This window comes from Pongo pygmaeus, chromosome 22 (genome assembly GCF_028885625.2).
Source record: "Pongo pygmaeus isolate AG05252 chromosome 22, NHGRI_mPonPyg2-v2.0_pri, whole genome shotgun sequence".
Classification (NCBI taxonomy): Eukaryota; Metazoa; Chordata; class Mammalia; order Primates; family Hominidae; genus Pongo; species Pongo pygmaeus.
In genome coordinates this window covers 26,388,830-26,401,982 of record NC_072395.2, presented here as the reverse complement: position 1 = coordinate 26,401,982, position 13,153 = coordinate 26,388,830, and the positions used below count along the sequence as shown (strand labels likewise).

The 13,153-nt window shown below is 45.4% G+C and overlaps 1 pseudogene; it reads left to right on the top strand.

Annotated features, from left to right (window-relative positions):
* Positions 1 to 9,608: 9,608 nt before the first annotated feature.
* LOC129022369 (tubulin beta-8 chain-like) lies at positions 9,609 to 11,825 on the top strand (annotated as a pseudogene).
* Positions 11,826 to 13,153: the final 1,328 nt, after the last annotated feature.

Here is a 13,153-nt window from a genome sequence, read left to right as displayed (position 1 = left end):
CATTCAGATTCATAATATGTTTGCCTTTGAATGGACTGATCCAGATATGCTTTCAGCCTCAAAACTAACCTGGACAGTCATCTCTGAAGGGTTCTGGGATAGCCCCCACATATTTGAAAATGCTCTAGCTAGGACTTAATAAATCTACAATTGGAAAGGGACACAATTATTCAGTATGTAGGTGACTTGCTTATTGCTAGCCCAACTAAAGAAGACTCAAATAATAATATTGTTAAATTGGTAAATTTCCTGGGAACTTGCAGATAGCGGGTATCACCATACAGGGCTCAGATTTTGACTCAAAGACTTAAATATTTGGAATCTGTCTTCACCTCTGGAACTGATCAACATCCCTAGAAGATAAAAAAGGTATTTTAGGTCATCCAAGGGTCCCAGTCCAACAAATGACTGTGGGCTTTTTTAGGAGATGTCTGGGTACTGCTGCTTATGGGTGCCCAGATTTGGACATGTAGCCAAGCCTTTATATGATACACTAAAGGGAAAGATTTAGAGCTCCTAGAATGTAATTAGAACTGCAAGCAACCTTCAATACTCTCAAGGAGAAATTGGGCTCTGCTGCAGCCGTGGCAGTCCCCAAGTTGAATGAACCATTTTTTCTTTTCTTCTTTTTTTACATGGGTTCTTTGCATAATTCAGCTTCAGTATTCTTTTCTTTATTTTATTTTATTTTTTACTATTATTATACTTTAAGTTTTATGGTACATGTGCACAACGTGCAGGTTTGTTACATATGTATACATGTGCCATGTTGCTGTGCTGCACCCATTAACACATCATTTAGCATTAGGTATATCTCCTAATGCTATCCCTCCCCCCTCCCCTGACCCCACAACTGTCCCCAGTGTGTGATGTTCCCCTTCCTGTGTCCATGTGTTCTCATTGTTCAATTCCCACCTATGAGGGAGAACATGCAGTGTTTGGTTTTTTGTCTTTGCGATAGTTTGCTGAGAATGATGGCTTCTAGTTTCATCCATGTTCCTACAAAGGACATGAACTCATCCTTTTTTTGGCTGCATAGTATTCCATGGTGTATATGTGCCACATTTTCTTAAACCAGTCTATCATTGTTGGACATTTGGGTTGGTTCCAAGTCTTTGCTATTGTGAATAGTGCCTCAATAAAAATATGTGTGCATGTGTCTTTATAGCAGCATGATTTATAATCCTTTGGGTATATACCAAGTAAAGGGATGGCCGGGTCAAATGGTATTTCCAGTTCTAGATGCCTGAGCAATTGCCACACCGACTTCCACAATGGTTGAACTAGTTTACAGTCCCACCAACAGTGTAAAAGTGTTCCTATTTCTCCACATCCTCTCCAGCACCTGTTGTTTCCTGACTTTTTAATGATCACCATTCTAACTGGTGTGAGATAGTATCTCGCTGCGGTTTTGATTTGCATTTCTCTGATGACCAGTGATGATGAGCATTTTTTCACGTGTCTTTTGGCTGCATAAACGTCTCCTTTTGAGAAGTGTCTGTTGATATCCTTTGCCCACTTTTTGATGGGGTTGTTTGTTTTTTTTCTTGTAAATTTGTTTGAGTTCATTGTAGATTCTGGATATTAGCCCTTTGTCAGATGAGTAGGTTGTGAAAATTTTCTCCCATTTTGTAGGTTGCCTGTTCACTCTGATGGTAGTTTCTTTTGCTGTGCAGAAGCTCTTTAGTTTAGTTAGATCCCATTTGTCAATTTTGGCTTTTGTTGCCATTGCTTTTGGTGTTTTAGACATGAAGTCCTTGCCCATGCCTATGTCCTGAATGGTATTGCCTAGGTTTTCTTCTAAGGTTTTTATGGTTTTAGGTCTAACATGTAAGTCTTTAATCCATCTTGAATTAATTTTTGTATAAGGTGTAAGGAAGGTATCCAGTTTCAGCTTTCTACATATGGCTAGCCAGTTTTCCCAGCACCATTTATTAAATAGGGAATCCTTTCCCCATTTCTTGTTTTTGTCAGGTTTGTCAAAGATCAGATAGTTGTAGATATGCGGCATTATTTCTGAGACCTCTGTTCTGTTCCATTGGTCTATATCTCTGTTTTGGTATCAGTATCATGCTGTTTTGGTTACTGTAGCCTTGTAGTATAGTTTGAAGTCAGGTAGCGTGATTCTTCCAGCTTTGTTCTTTTGGCTTAGGGTTGACTTGGCAATACAGGCTCTTTTTTGGTTCCATATGAACTTTAAAGTAATTTTTTCCAATTCTGTGAAGAAAGTCATTGGTAGCTTGATGGGGATGGCATTGAATCTATAAGTTACCTTGGGCAGTGTGGCCATTTTCATGATATTGATTCTTCCTACCCATGAGCGTGGAATATTCTTCCATTTGTTTGTATCCTCTTTTATTTCATTGAGCAGTGGTTTGTAGTTCTCCTTGAAGAGGTCCTTCACATCCCTTGGAAGTTGGATTTCTAGGCATTTTATTCTCTTTGAAGCAATTGTGAATGGGAGTTCACTCATGATTTGGCTCTCTGTTTGTCTGTTATTGGTGTATAAGAATGCTTGTGATTTTTGTACATTGATTTTGCATCCTGAGACTTTGCTGAAGTTGCTTATCTGCTTAAGGAGATTTTGGGCTGAGACAATGGGGTTTTCTAGATATGCAATCATGTCATCTGCAAACAGGGACAATTTGACTTCCTCTTTTCCTAATTGAATGCCTTTTGTTTCCTTCTCCTGCCTGATTGCCCTGGCCAGAACTTCCAACAGTGTGTTGAATAGGAGTGGTGAGAGAGGGCATCCCTGTCTTGTGACAGTTTTCAAAGGGAATGCTTCCAGTTTTTGTCCATTCAGTATGATATTGGCTGTGGATTTGTCATAGATAGCTCTTATCATTTTGTGATACATCCCATCAATACCTAATTTATGGAGAGTTTTTAGCATGAAGGGTTGTTGAATTTTGTCAGAGGCCTTTTCTACATCTATTGAGATAATCATGTGGTTTTTGTCTTTGGTTCTGTTTATATGCTGGATTACGTTTGTTGATTTCCATATGTTGAACCAGCCTTGCATCCCAGGGATGAAGCCCACTTGATCATGGTGAATTAGCTTTTTAATGTGTTGCTGGATTCGGTTTGCCAGTATTTTATTGAGGATTTTTGCATCAATGTTCATCAAGGATATTGGTCTAAAATTCTCTTTTTTGGTTGTTTCTCTGCTAGGCTTTGGTATCAGGATGATGCTGGCCTCATAAAATGAGTTAGGGAGGATTCCCTCTTTTTCTATTGATTGGAATAGTTTCAGAAGTAATGGTACTAGCTCCTCCTTGTACCTCTGGTGGAATTCAGCTGTGAATTCATCTGGTCCTGGACTTTTTTTGGTTGATAAGCTATTAATTATTGCCTCAATGTCAGAGCCTGTAATTGGTCTATTCAAAGATTCAACTTCTTCCTGGTTTAGTCTTGGGAGGGTGTATGAGTCGAGGAATTTATGCATTTCTTCTAGATTTTCTAGTTTATTTGCATAGAGGTGTTTATAGTATTCTCTGATGGTAGTTTGTATTTCTGTGGGATCGGTGGTGATATCCACTTTGTCATTTTTTATTGTGTCTATTTGATTCTTCTCTCTTTTCTTCTTTATTAGTCTTGCTAGCAGTCTATCAATTTTATTGATCTTTTGAAAAAACCAGCTCCTGGATTCGTTTATTTTTTTGAAGGGTTTTTTGTGTCTCTATTTCCTTCAATTCTGCTCTGATCTTAGTTATTTCTTGCCTTCTGCTAGCTTTTTAATGTGTTTGCTCTTGCTTCTATAGTTCTTTTGATTGTGCTGTTAGGGTGTCAATTTTAGATCTTTCCTGCTTTCTCTTGTGGGCATTTAGTGCTATAAATTTCCCTCTATACACTGCTTTGAATGTGTCCCAGAGATTCTGGTATGTTGTGTCTTTGTTCTCATCGGTTTCAAAGAACATCTTTATTTCTGCCTTCATTTCTTTATGTACCCAGTAGTCATTCAGGAGCACGTTGTTCAGTTTCCATGTAGTTGAGCGGTTTTGAGTGAGTTTCTTGATCCTGAGTTTCAGTTTGATTGTGCTGTAGTCTGAGAGACAGTTAGTTATAATTTCTGTTCTTTTACATTTGCTGAGGAGTGCTTTACTACCAACTATGTGGTCAATTTTGGAATAGGTGTGGTGTGGTGCTGAAAAGAATGTATATGCTGTTGATTTGGTGTGGAGAGTTCTGTAGATGTCTGTTAGGTCTGCTTGGTGCAGAGCTGAGTTCAATGCCTGGACGTCCTTGTTAACCTTCTGTCTTGTTGATCTGTCTAATGTTGACAGTGGGGTGTTAAAGTCTCCCATTATTATTGTGTGGGAGTCTAAGTCTCTTTGTAGGTCACTATGGACTTGCTTTATGAATCTGGGTGCTCCTGTATTGGGTGCATATATATTTAGGATAGTTAGTTCTTCTTGTTGAATTGATCCCTTTACCATTATGTAATGGCCTTCTTTGTCTCTTTTGATCTTTGTTGGTTTAAAGTCTGTTTTATCCAAGACTAGGATTGCAATCCCTGCCTTTTTTTGTTTTCCATTTTCTTGGTAGATCTTCCTCCATCCTTTTATTTTGAGCCTATGTGTGTCTCTGCACGTGAGATGGATTTCCTGAATACAGCACACTGATGGGTCTTGACTCTTTGTCCAATTTGCCAGTCTGTGTCTTTTAATTGGAGCATTTAGCTCATTTACTTTTAAGGTTAGTATTGTTATGTGTGAATTTGGTCCTGTCATTGTGATGTGAGCTGGTTATTTTGCTCGTTAGTTGATTCAGTTTCTTCCTAGCCTTGACGGACTTTACAATTTGGCATGTTTTTGCAGTGGCTGGTACTGGTTGTTCCTTTCCATGTTTAGTGCTTCCTTCAGGAGCTCTTTTAGGGCAGGCCTGGTGGTGACAAAATCTCTCAGCATTTGCTTGTCTGTAAAGGATTTTATTTCTCCTTCACTTATGAAGCTTAGTTTGGCTGGATATGAATTCTGGGTTGAAAATTCTTCTCTTTAAGAATGTTGAATATTGGCCCCCACTCTCTTCTGGCTTGTAGAGTTTCTGCTGAGAGATCCGCTGTTATTCTGATGGGCTTCCCTTTGTGGGTTACCCGACCTTTCTCTCTGGCCGTCCTTAACATTTTTTTCCCTCATTTTAACTTTGGTGAATCTGACAATTATGTGTCTTGGAGTTGCTCTTCTCTGGGAGTATCTTTGTGGTGTTCTCTGTATTTCCTGAATTTGAATGTTGGCCTGCCTTGCTAGATTGGGGAAGTTCTCCTGGATAATATCCTGCAGAGTGTTTTCCACCTTGGTTCCATTCTCCCCGTCACTTTCAGGTACACCAATCAGACGTAGATTTGGTCTTTTCACATAGTCCCATATTTCTTGGAGGCTTTGTTCATTTCCTTTTATTCTTTTTTCTCTAAACTTCTCTTCTCACTTCATTTCATTCATTTCATCTTGATCACTGATACCCTTTCTTCCAGTTGATCACATTGGCTACTGAGGCTTGTGCATTCATCACTTAGTTCTCATGCTGTGGTTTTCAGCTCCATCAGGTCATTTAAGGACTTCTCTGCATTGATTATTCTAGTTAGCCATTCATCTAATTTTTTTCATAGTTTTTAACTTCTTTCCCATTGGTTCGAACTTCCTCCTTTAGCTCGAAGTAGTTTGATATTCCGAAGCCTTCTTCTCTCAACTCGTCAAAGTCATTTTCCATCCAGCTTTGTTCCATTGCTGGTGTGGAGATGTGTTCCTTTGGAGGAGGAGAGGTCCTCTGACTTTAGAGTTTCCAGTTTTTCTGCTCTGTTTTTTCCCCATATTTGTGATTTTATGTACCTTTGGTCTTTGATGATGGTGATGTACAGATGGGTTTTTGGTGTGGATGTCCTTTCTGTTTGTTAGTTTTCCTTCTAACAGTCAGGTCCCTCAGCTGCAGGTCTGTTGGAGTTTGCTAGAGGTCCACTCCAGACCCTGTTTGCCTGGGTATCGGTAGCAGTGTCACAGAACAGCGGATATTGGCGAACTACAAATGCTGCTGTCTGATTGTTCCTCTGGAAGTTTTGTCTCAGAGGGGTACCCGGCCATGTGAGGTGTCAGTCTGCCCCTACTGGGGGGTGCCTCCCAGTTAGGCTACACAGGGTCCAAGGACCCACCTGAGGAGGCAGTCTGCCCATTCTCAATCTCCAGCTGCGTTCTGGGAGAACCACTACTCTCTTCAAAGCTGTCAGACAGGGACAGTTAATTCTGTAGAGGATATCTCTGCCTTTTGTTTGTGCCCTGCCCCCAGAGGTGGAGCCTACAGAGGCAGGCAGTCCTCCTTGAGCTGTGGTGGGCTCCACACAGTTTCAGCTTCCTGCCCACTTTGTTTACCTGCTGAAGCCTCAGCAATGGCAGGCGCCCTTCCCCCAGCCTCACTGCCGCCTTGCAGTTTGATCTCAGACTGCTGTGCTAGCAATGAGCGAGGCTCCATGGGTGTAGGACCCTCTGAGCCAGGTGTGGTATATAATCTCCTGGTGTGCCGCTTGTTAAGCCCATTGGAAAAGCACAGTATTAGGGTGGGAGTGACCCGATTTTCCAGGTGCCATCTGTCACCCCTTTCTTTGACTAGGAAAGGGAATTCCCTGCCCCTTGGACTTCCCAGGTGAGGCAATGCCTTGCTTTGCTTTGCCTCATGCACGGTGCACTGCACCGACTGTCCTGCACCCACTGTCCAGCACTTCCTAGTGAGATGAACCTGGTACCTCAGTTGGAAATGCAGAAATCACCCATCTTCTGTGTCACTCACGCTGGGAGCTGTAGACTGGAGCTGTTCCTATTTGGCCATCCCATTTTTTCTTTATGTGGCCAAAAAGCAAGGCATAGGCCTTGGGTAATCTTGTCCCAAAACTGGGAGATATTCCAAGGCCAGTAGCTTAATTTTCTAAGCAGATAGACCAGGCGGCCTCAGGGTGACCTTGATATCTTAGAGCTATTGCTGCTACCACTTTTCTAGTAGGCAAAGCTAATAAACTAACATTAGAACAGCACTTACAGGTTTTTGGCCCCACACCAAGGGAAGGTAGTCCTAGAAGCTAAAGGGCACCAGTGGATAATAGGAGAATATTTATGAAAGTATGAGGCCTTATTGCTAGACAAGCCAGGTCTATCCCTTAAAGCCTGCCAAACCGTAAACCCAGCTACTTATCTGCCAGGGTCCACAGGTGCTCCCAGGCTTTCTGGTATACAGGTTGTATTAGTCTGTTCTCATGCTACTAATAAAGACATATCTGAGGCTGGGTAATTTATAAAGAAAAGAGGTTTAATTGACTCACAGTTCCACACGCTTGGGGAGGCCTCACACTCATGGCTGAAGGTAAATGAGGAGCAAGGTCACATCTCTTACATGGCAGCAGGAAAAAAAGCTTGTGTAAGGAAACTCTCCTTTATAAAACTATCAGCTGTAATCCCAGCACTTTGGGAGGCCAAGGTGGTCGATGACCTGAAGTTAGCAGATTGAGGCTAGCTTGGCCAACATGGTGAAACCCCATCTATACTAAAAGTACAAAAATTAGACAGGCATGGTGGTGGGTGCCTGTAATCCCAGCTACTCAGGAGGCTGAGACAGGAGAATCACTTGAACCCAGGAGTCAGAGGTTGCAGTGAGCTGAGATCATGCTACAGCACTCCAGTCTGAGCAACAGAGCAATACTATGTCTCAAAAATAAATAAATAAATAAACCATCAGATCTCATGAGGCTCATTCACTGTCACAAGGACAGCATGGGAAAGACCCATCCCCCAATTTGATTACCTCCCACTGGGTCCCTCCCACAATATATGGGAATTATGGGAGCTACAATTCAAGATAAGATTTGACTGGAGACACAGCCAAAGCATGTCACAGGTTATGAAACTAATTGATTCTAGCAGGCCAGACTTAAGAGAGATGAATCCCTTGACCATCCCAAGGAAAAGTGGTTGACAGAAGCAAGTTGTTTTATGCATCAGGAAAACAGGAGGGGTAGATATGCTATTATTAGTCAGTAGAAGAGAATCAAGGCACAAGCCTTGCTGGCCTCTACCTCAGCTCAAAAAGCTGAGTTAATTGAACTTACTAGGCCCCTGCAGTTGGGAAAGGATTTAAAAGTTAACATTTAAGTAACACTGATTCCAAGTATGATTTTTTTAGTGCTTTATGCTTATGCTGCAATTTGGAATAGGTAGGGAATCCTGACCCCCAAGGGCTTTTCCATACAATGTCATTCAGATTTTGAGCTTGTTAGAATGCCACTTTGCTGCCAAAAAGTGACTATAATTAATTACAGAAGACATCAAAAGAGAGACTGACCATGTAAAAGGAAATGCCCTTGTAGATGCTGCAGCCAAGGCCCCTGGACTGAAAGGGCCAAGTAAGCTTATGGGCATGCTGGTCAGCATACATAGAACTGGGCCAGAATACTCTGAAGAAGAACAAAAATGGGCCAGGGTTGCAGCTCAGTCCAGGGCCCCTCTGGCTGGCTGAATGATGGTAATAAATTACTAATGCCAAGTACCAATCATAGGAAAATAATTCAGCACTTCCATGATTCTTTTCACCCTAGAAGGGATTCTTTGTTTCTGTTAATGTCAAATTTGTTTATAGGGGTAAATCTTTTCAAGACACTAAAACAGGTGACTCAGCCCTGTGAGCCCTGTGCCTGACATGACCCAAACGGCCAGCAATTTTCTCCTTCTCCAGTTAAGCCTGTCCAAAATTGAGGAACCTATCCAGTTGAGAACTGGCAACTCTAATTTACTCAGATGCCTTTCTGCAGGAGATTCAAATATTTACTAATGCTTACTGATACCTTCACTGGTTAGATCGAGGCATTCCCCACTCCATCTGAAAAGTGTTTACCAGAAGAAATAAATCCTCAGTTTGGGGAATCTAAAAGCCTGCAAAGTGACAATGACCCATCTTTCACAGCAGGCATATCACAACACCTATCCTCAGGTTTAGGAATCCAATATTACCTTCACTCTGCATGGAGACTGCAGTCCTTTGGAAAGGTGAAAATGTTAATCGTACTCTAAAGGAGACTCTAGCTAAATCAGAGGCCTATCTCTAACACCCATAGCTTACTGTGGGTTTGAACTGCTCCAAAGTAAAACTTATAATTAAGTCCTGTTGAGTTAACATAGGGAAGGCCTTTCCTAACCACAGATCTCCTAAAAGATGAAAGACTCATCAATTACAAAAATATGTCATCGGTCTAGGACAGGTGCGAAGGCACTCTGTGAATATGGAAACAAGAGGCTTCCCCTCCCGCATGGGAGGAAAATTCAGTTTCAGGTCAGCTAGGGATTTAATCTTACTAAAGACGTGAGAGGAAGTTCTCCAGCTGACCAGCTTTCCCCAACGTGGAAAGGACCACAGTAAGCCCACCTGAGCTCCCCAACAGACGTTCAACTCCAAGGGATTCACAGGTGGGTATACCTATGTGGAAGTAAAGCTGTTGCTTTTTCTGGGAGCCCAATCCGAGGCTGAGGGAGGTGGGCGTGGGGCTATTTAAGCGTTGCCGGAGGGCAGACTGAGTCGCTGAGCGTCTGCTCCTTCTCCTTGCGTTTCTCCTGCAAGGCCCTAATCCCGCTTTGGCCATGAGGGAGATTGTGTTCACGCAGACCGGGCAGTGTGGGAACAACATCGGCGCCAAGGTTGGCATCCGGGGCTCTGAGGGCCCAGCTCGGGCCTGCTGGGTGGCCAGGGAAGATGTTGGCAGTGGTGGGTGTGGTGCCCCTGCATTGTGGCCCCTGGGCTGTCTGTCGGGGATGCGGTGGAACTGGGCGGCTGGCGAGGCAGTCGGGGTGGACCCCAGGGACACTGGCGGCCTCTAGGGATGGGGGTGTGGATGAGGATGTGGGTGGGGTTGGGAGAGGAGCTGGGAGAGGGGGACTGGGGCGCCTCCGGCTCCCTGGCCTCCGTGACTCAGCCCTGGCCTGTCTGGCACCTCCAATCTCTTGCAGTTCTGGGAAGCGATCTCTGATGAACATGCCATCAACTCCACTGGTACCTACCACGGGGACAGCCGCCTGCAACTGGAGCGCATCAACGTGTACTACAACAAGGCCAGCGGTGAGACCTCCGTCCTTCTCTGATTGCCCTCCTGGGAACAGTGGCCCTCCCCTCGCTAATGCCCTCCCACCCCACTCAGGTGGCCGGTACGGGCCCCGTGCAGTGCTCATGGATCTGGAGCCTGGCACCATTGATTCTGTGTGCTTGGGGCCCTTGGGGCAGATCTTCAGGCCAGACAACTTCATCTTCGGTGAGCTGCGGGTGAGGACTGAGATGCGGCTCCTTAGGGTAGCTCAAAATCTAGGAGTGCCCCACGATCATTGCTGTGGGAAATGTGGAGCCAGGGTCCCAGAACACCCTCCTATCCTCTGAGTTGCTCAATCTGCCTCTCAAACGGGCTTTGGGAGGACAGGCCCAGGTGTCTCCTCAAGGTGAGGAGCTACTGATGTAAACTCCCTGCAGGGAGCTGAGCTGGGGCCCTAGCTACTGCTTTCCCTGAAAATGGGCAGGAGCCACTTGCAGCAAGGTCTGTTAGCCTGTCTCAGGTTTTACTACTGACAATTTCTAACAGGGGAGGCTGCTGTCCTGTAACTCTGGGGGAGGAGGTTTCATTTGCTCCACCTGCAGGGTAAATGGTCCTTTCACCTCACACATGACACTTGGCCCATTTTGCATTGTGGTGACCACTGATGACCGTACACCTGACCATCAAGTGACTGGCTGTACTGTCTTACAGGTCAGTGTGGGGCCGGAAACAATGAGCCAAGGGGGGCACTACACAGAAGGCACGGAACTGATGGAGTCAGTGATGGAAGTTGTCAGAAAGGAGTCTGAGAGCTATGACTGCCTGCAGGGTTTCCAGCTGACCCACTCCCTGGATGGGGGGACTGGGTCTGGTGTGGGTACCCTTTTCATTAGTAAGATCCAAGAGGAGTATCCAGACAGGATCATAAACACATTCAGCGTCCTGCCCTCGCCCAAGTTGTCAGACACCATGGTGGAGCCCTACAATACCACCCTGTCAGTCTATCAGCTCATAGAAAATGTGGATGAGACCTTTTGCATAGAAAATGAAGCGGTACTTTGCATCTGCTCCAGAACCCTAAAACTGCCCACACCCACCTATGGTGACCTGAACCACCTTGTGTCTGCTACCATGAGTGGGGTCACCACATGCCTGAGCTTCGCAGGCCAGCTGAATGCTGACCTGTGGAAGCTGGCCATGAACATAGTCCCATTTTCCCAACTGCATTTCTTTGTGCCTGGCTTTGCCCCACTGACCAGCCATGGCAGCCAGCAGTACTGGGCCCTGACCATGGCTGAGCTTACTCAGCAGATGTTTGATGCTAAGAATATGATGACTGCCTGTGACCCCCGTCATGGCTGCTACCTAACGGTGGCTGCCATTTTGAGGGGTCACATGTCCATGAGGGAGGTGGAACAAATATTCAACCTTCAAAATAGGAAGAGCAGCTGCTTTTCTGACTGGCTCCCCAACAACGTAAAAACAGTCTTCTGTGACATCCCACCCCAGGGGCTAAAAAATTTCAGCCACCATCATCGGCAACAACATGGCCATCCAGGAACTCTTCAGGCATGTCTCAGAGCAGTTTACAGCAATGTTGAGGTGCAGAGCCTGCCTCCACTGGTACATGGGTGATGGCATGAATGAGGGCATGGATGAGATGGAGTTTACCAAGGCCGAGAGCAACATGAATGACCTGGTGTCTGAATATCAGCAGTGCCAGGATGCCACAGCTAAGGAGGAGTTTGAGGAATGTGCTGAGGAGGAGGTGGCCTAGAACTTTCCTTTTCTGGGTAAAGGAGGGAAACTATAGATTCTTTAGTGTTCTGACGGCCATGTGTCACTACGCACTTGTTCATTTGTGTCTTCACATCTCCTGCATTTTAAAACATTTTTATAGTATGCGGTTTTGCATAATAAAGTATTCTCATAGCATCTGGTTTCACCTCCAACTTCTTTCTGTAGGCACTCTGGCTACTGCTGCCAGATGCACATGGTTGTCCTGCAAGGCTGAAGCTGTTTGGGCTTATCGCATGCACAGGAACAAGCATTCCAGTGGCTCCAGGAGGGGTCAGCATGGGCTGTGGACATGGCAGGCAGGCAGGCTTCACACAAACTTGGGGATGCCCTGGGCCTTGGGCAGCTACGTGGTGGAAAACCTGTTCCTGAAGGCAAGCCTTGGTTTATCCCATGTACCAAACTTCTAGGGAACCAGCTGGCCCTCTGTTTCTGGAAACTTAAAAGTGGTCAGTGACCCTGGTGGACAATAATGCCCCCAAAATACCACCTCAGGGTAGGAATGTGGTCAGACAGCTGGTTCTGAACCAGCAATGAAGGGTGGGCAAGTAGCACTGCAGCCACTCCATCACCATGATGGCCTGGATGTGTCCACGTGGCCTCATTCTCTTAATGAGGTGGGCATGGGATATCTGGCAGGGATACACTGGGCAGGAATCAAGCCCAGTTTATGCTCACATGCACTGAACCCTATGTAGAAGGGGATTAGGTCCTGGGGGCCATAGATGGTGGTTGCTGGGCCTGTGTGCTCAGGGCAGTCTCTCCAAAGGCACAGATGGGGTTTCTGAACAGGACCTGGGGAGACAGGCAGGTGCTCACAAGTGCTGCTTCCCCCAACTGGCAACCAGTGAGAAAAATGCCCAAGTGGAGATCTGACATGCCCCAGTGTGGAGGGCTGATGCTCTCTGGAAAGGTGGCTAATGTGCACTGTCTGCTGTCTCCCTGTCCCCCACTCCAAAACTTCAGGGAAAAAATAATCCAAGATTGTCAGGTGGCAATCCAAGATTGTGCGGGTGGCACCTTTGGGGATCAGCCATTTAGCCTGGCAGAGTCTCCTCCCCAGGCTTCTTGGGGAGCCTGGACATCAAAGCCTGCTTTGGGGAAGCTGTCAAATAAGAGAGATGTGTGTGAGCTGGGTGCTGGGCAGCATGCCAGGACAGTGCTCTTCTACCTGGCTCTTGTAGAACTTGTACATGGCCTGTGTGATGACCTCTTGGTAACTCCCACCCCACCTCCTTCACACAGATAAGATGAAGCCAGCATAGCCTGGGGGTGGGCAGATGTACAGGCTCTATCCCAGGTCCCCTG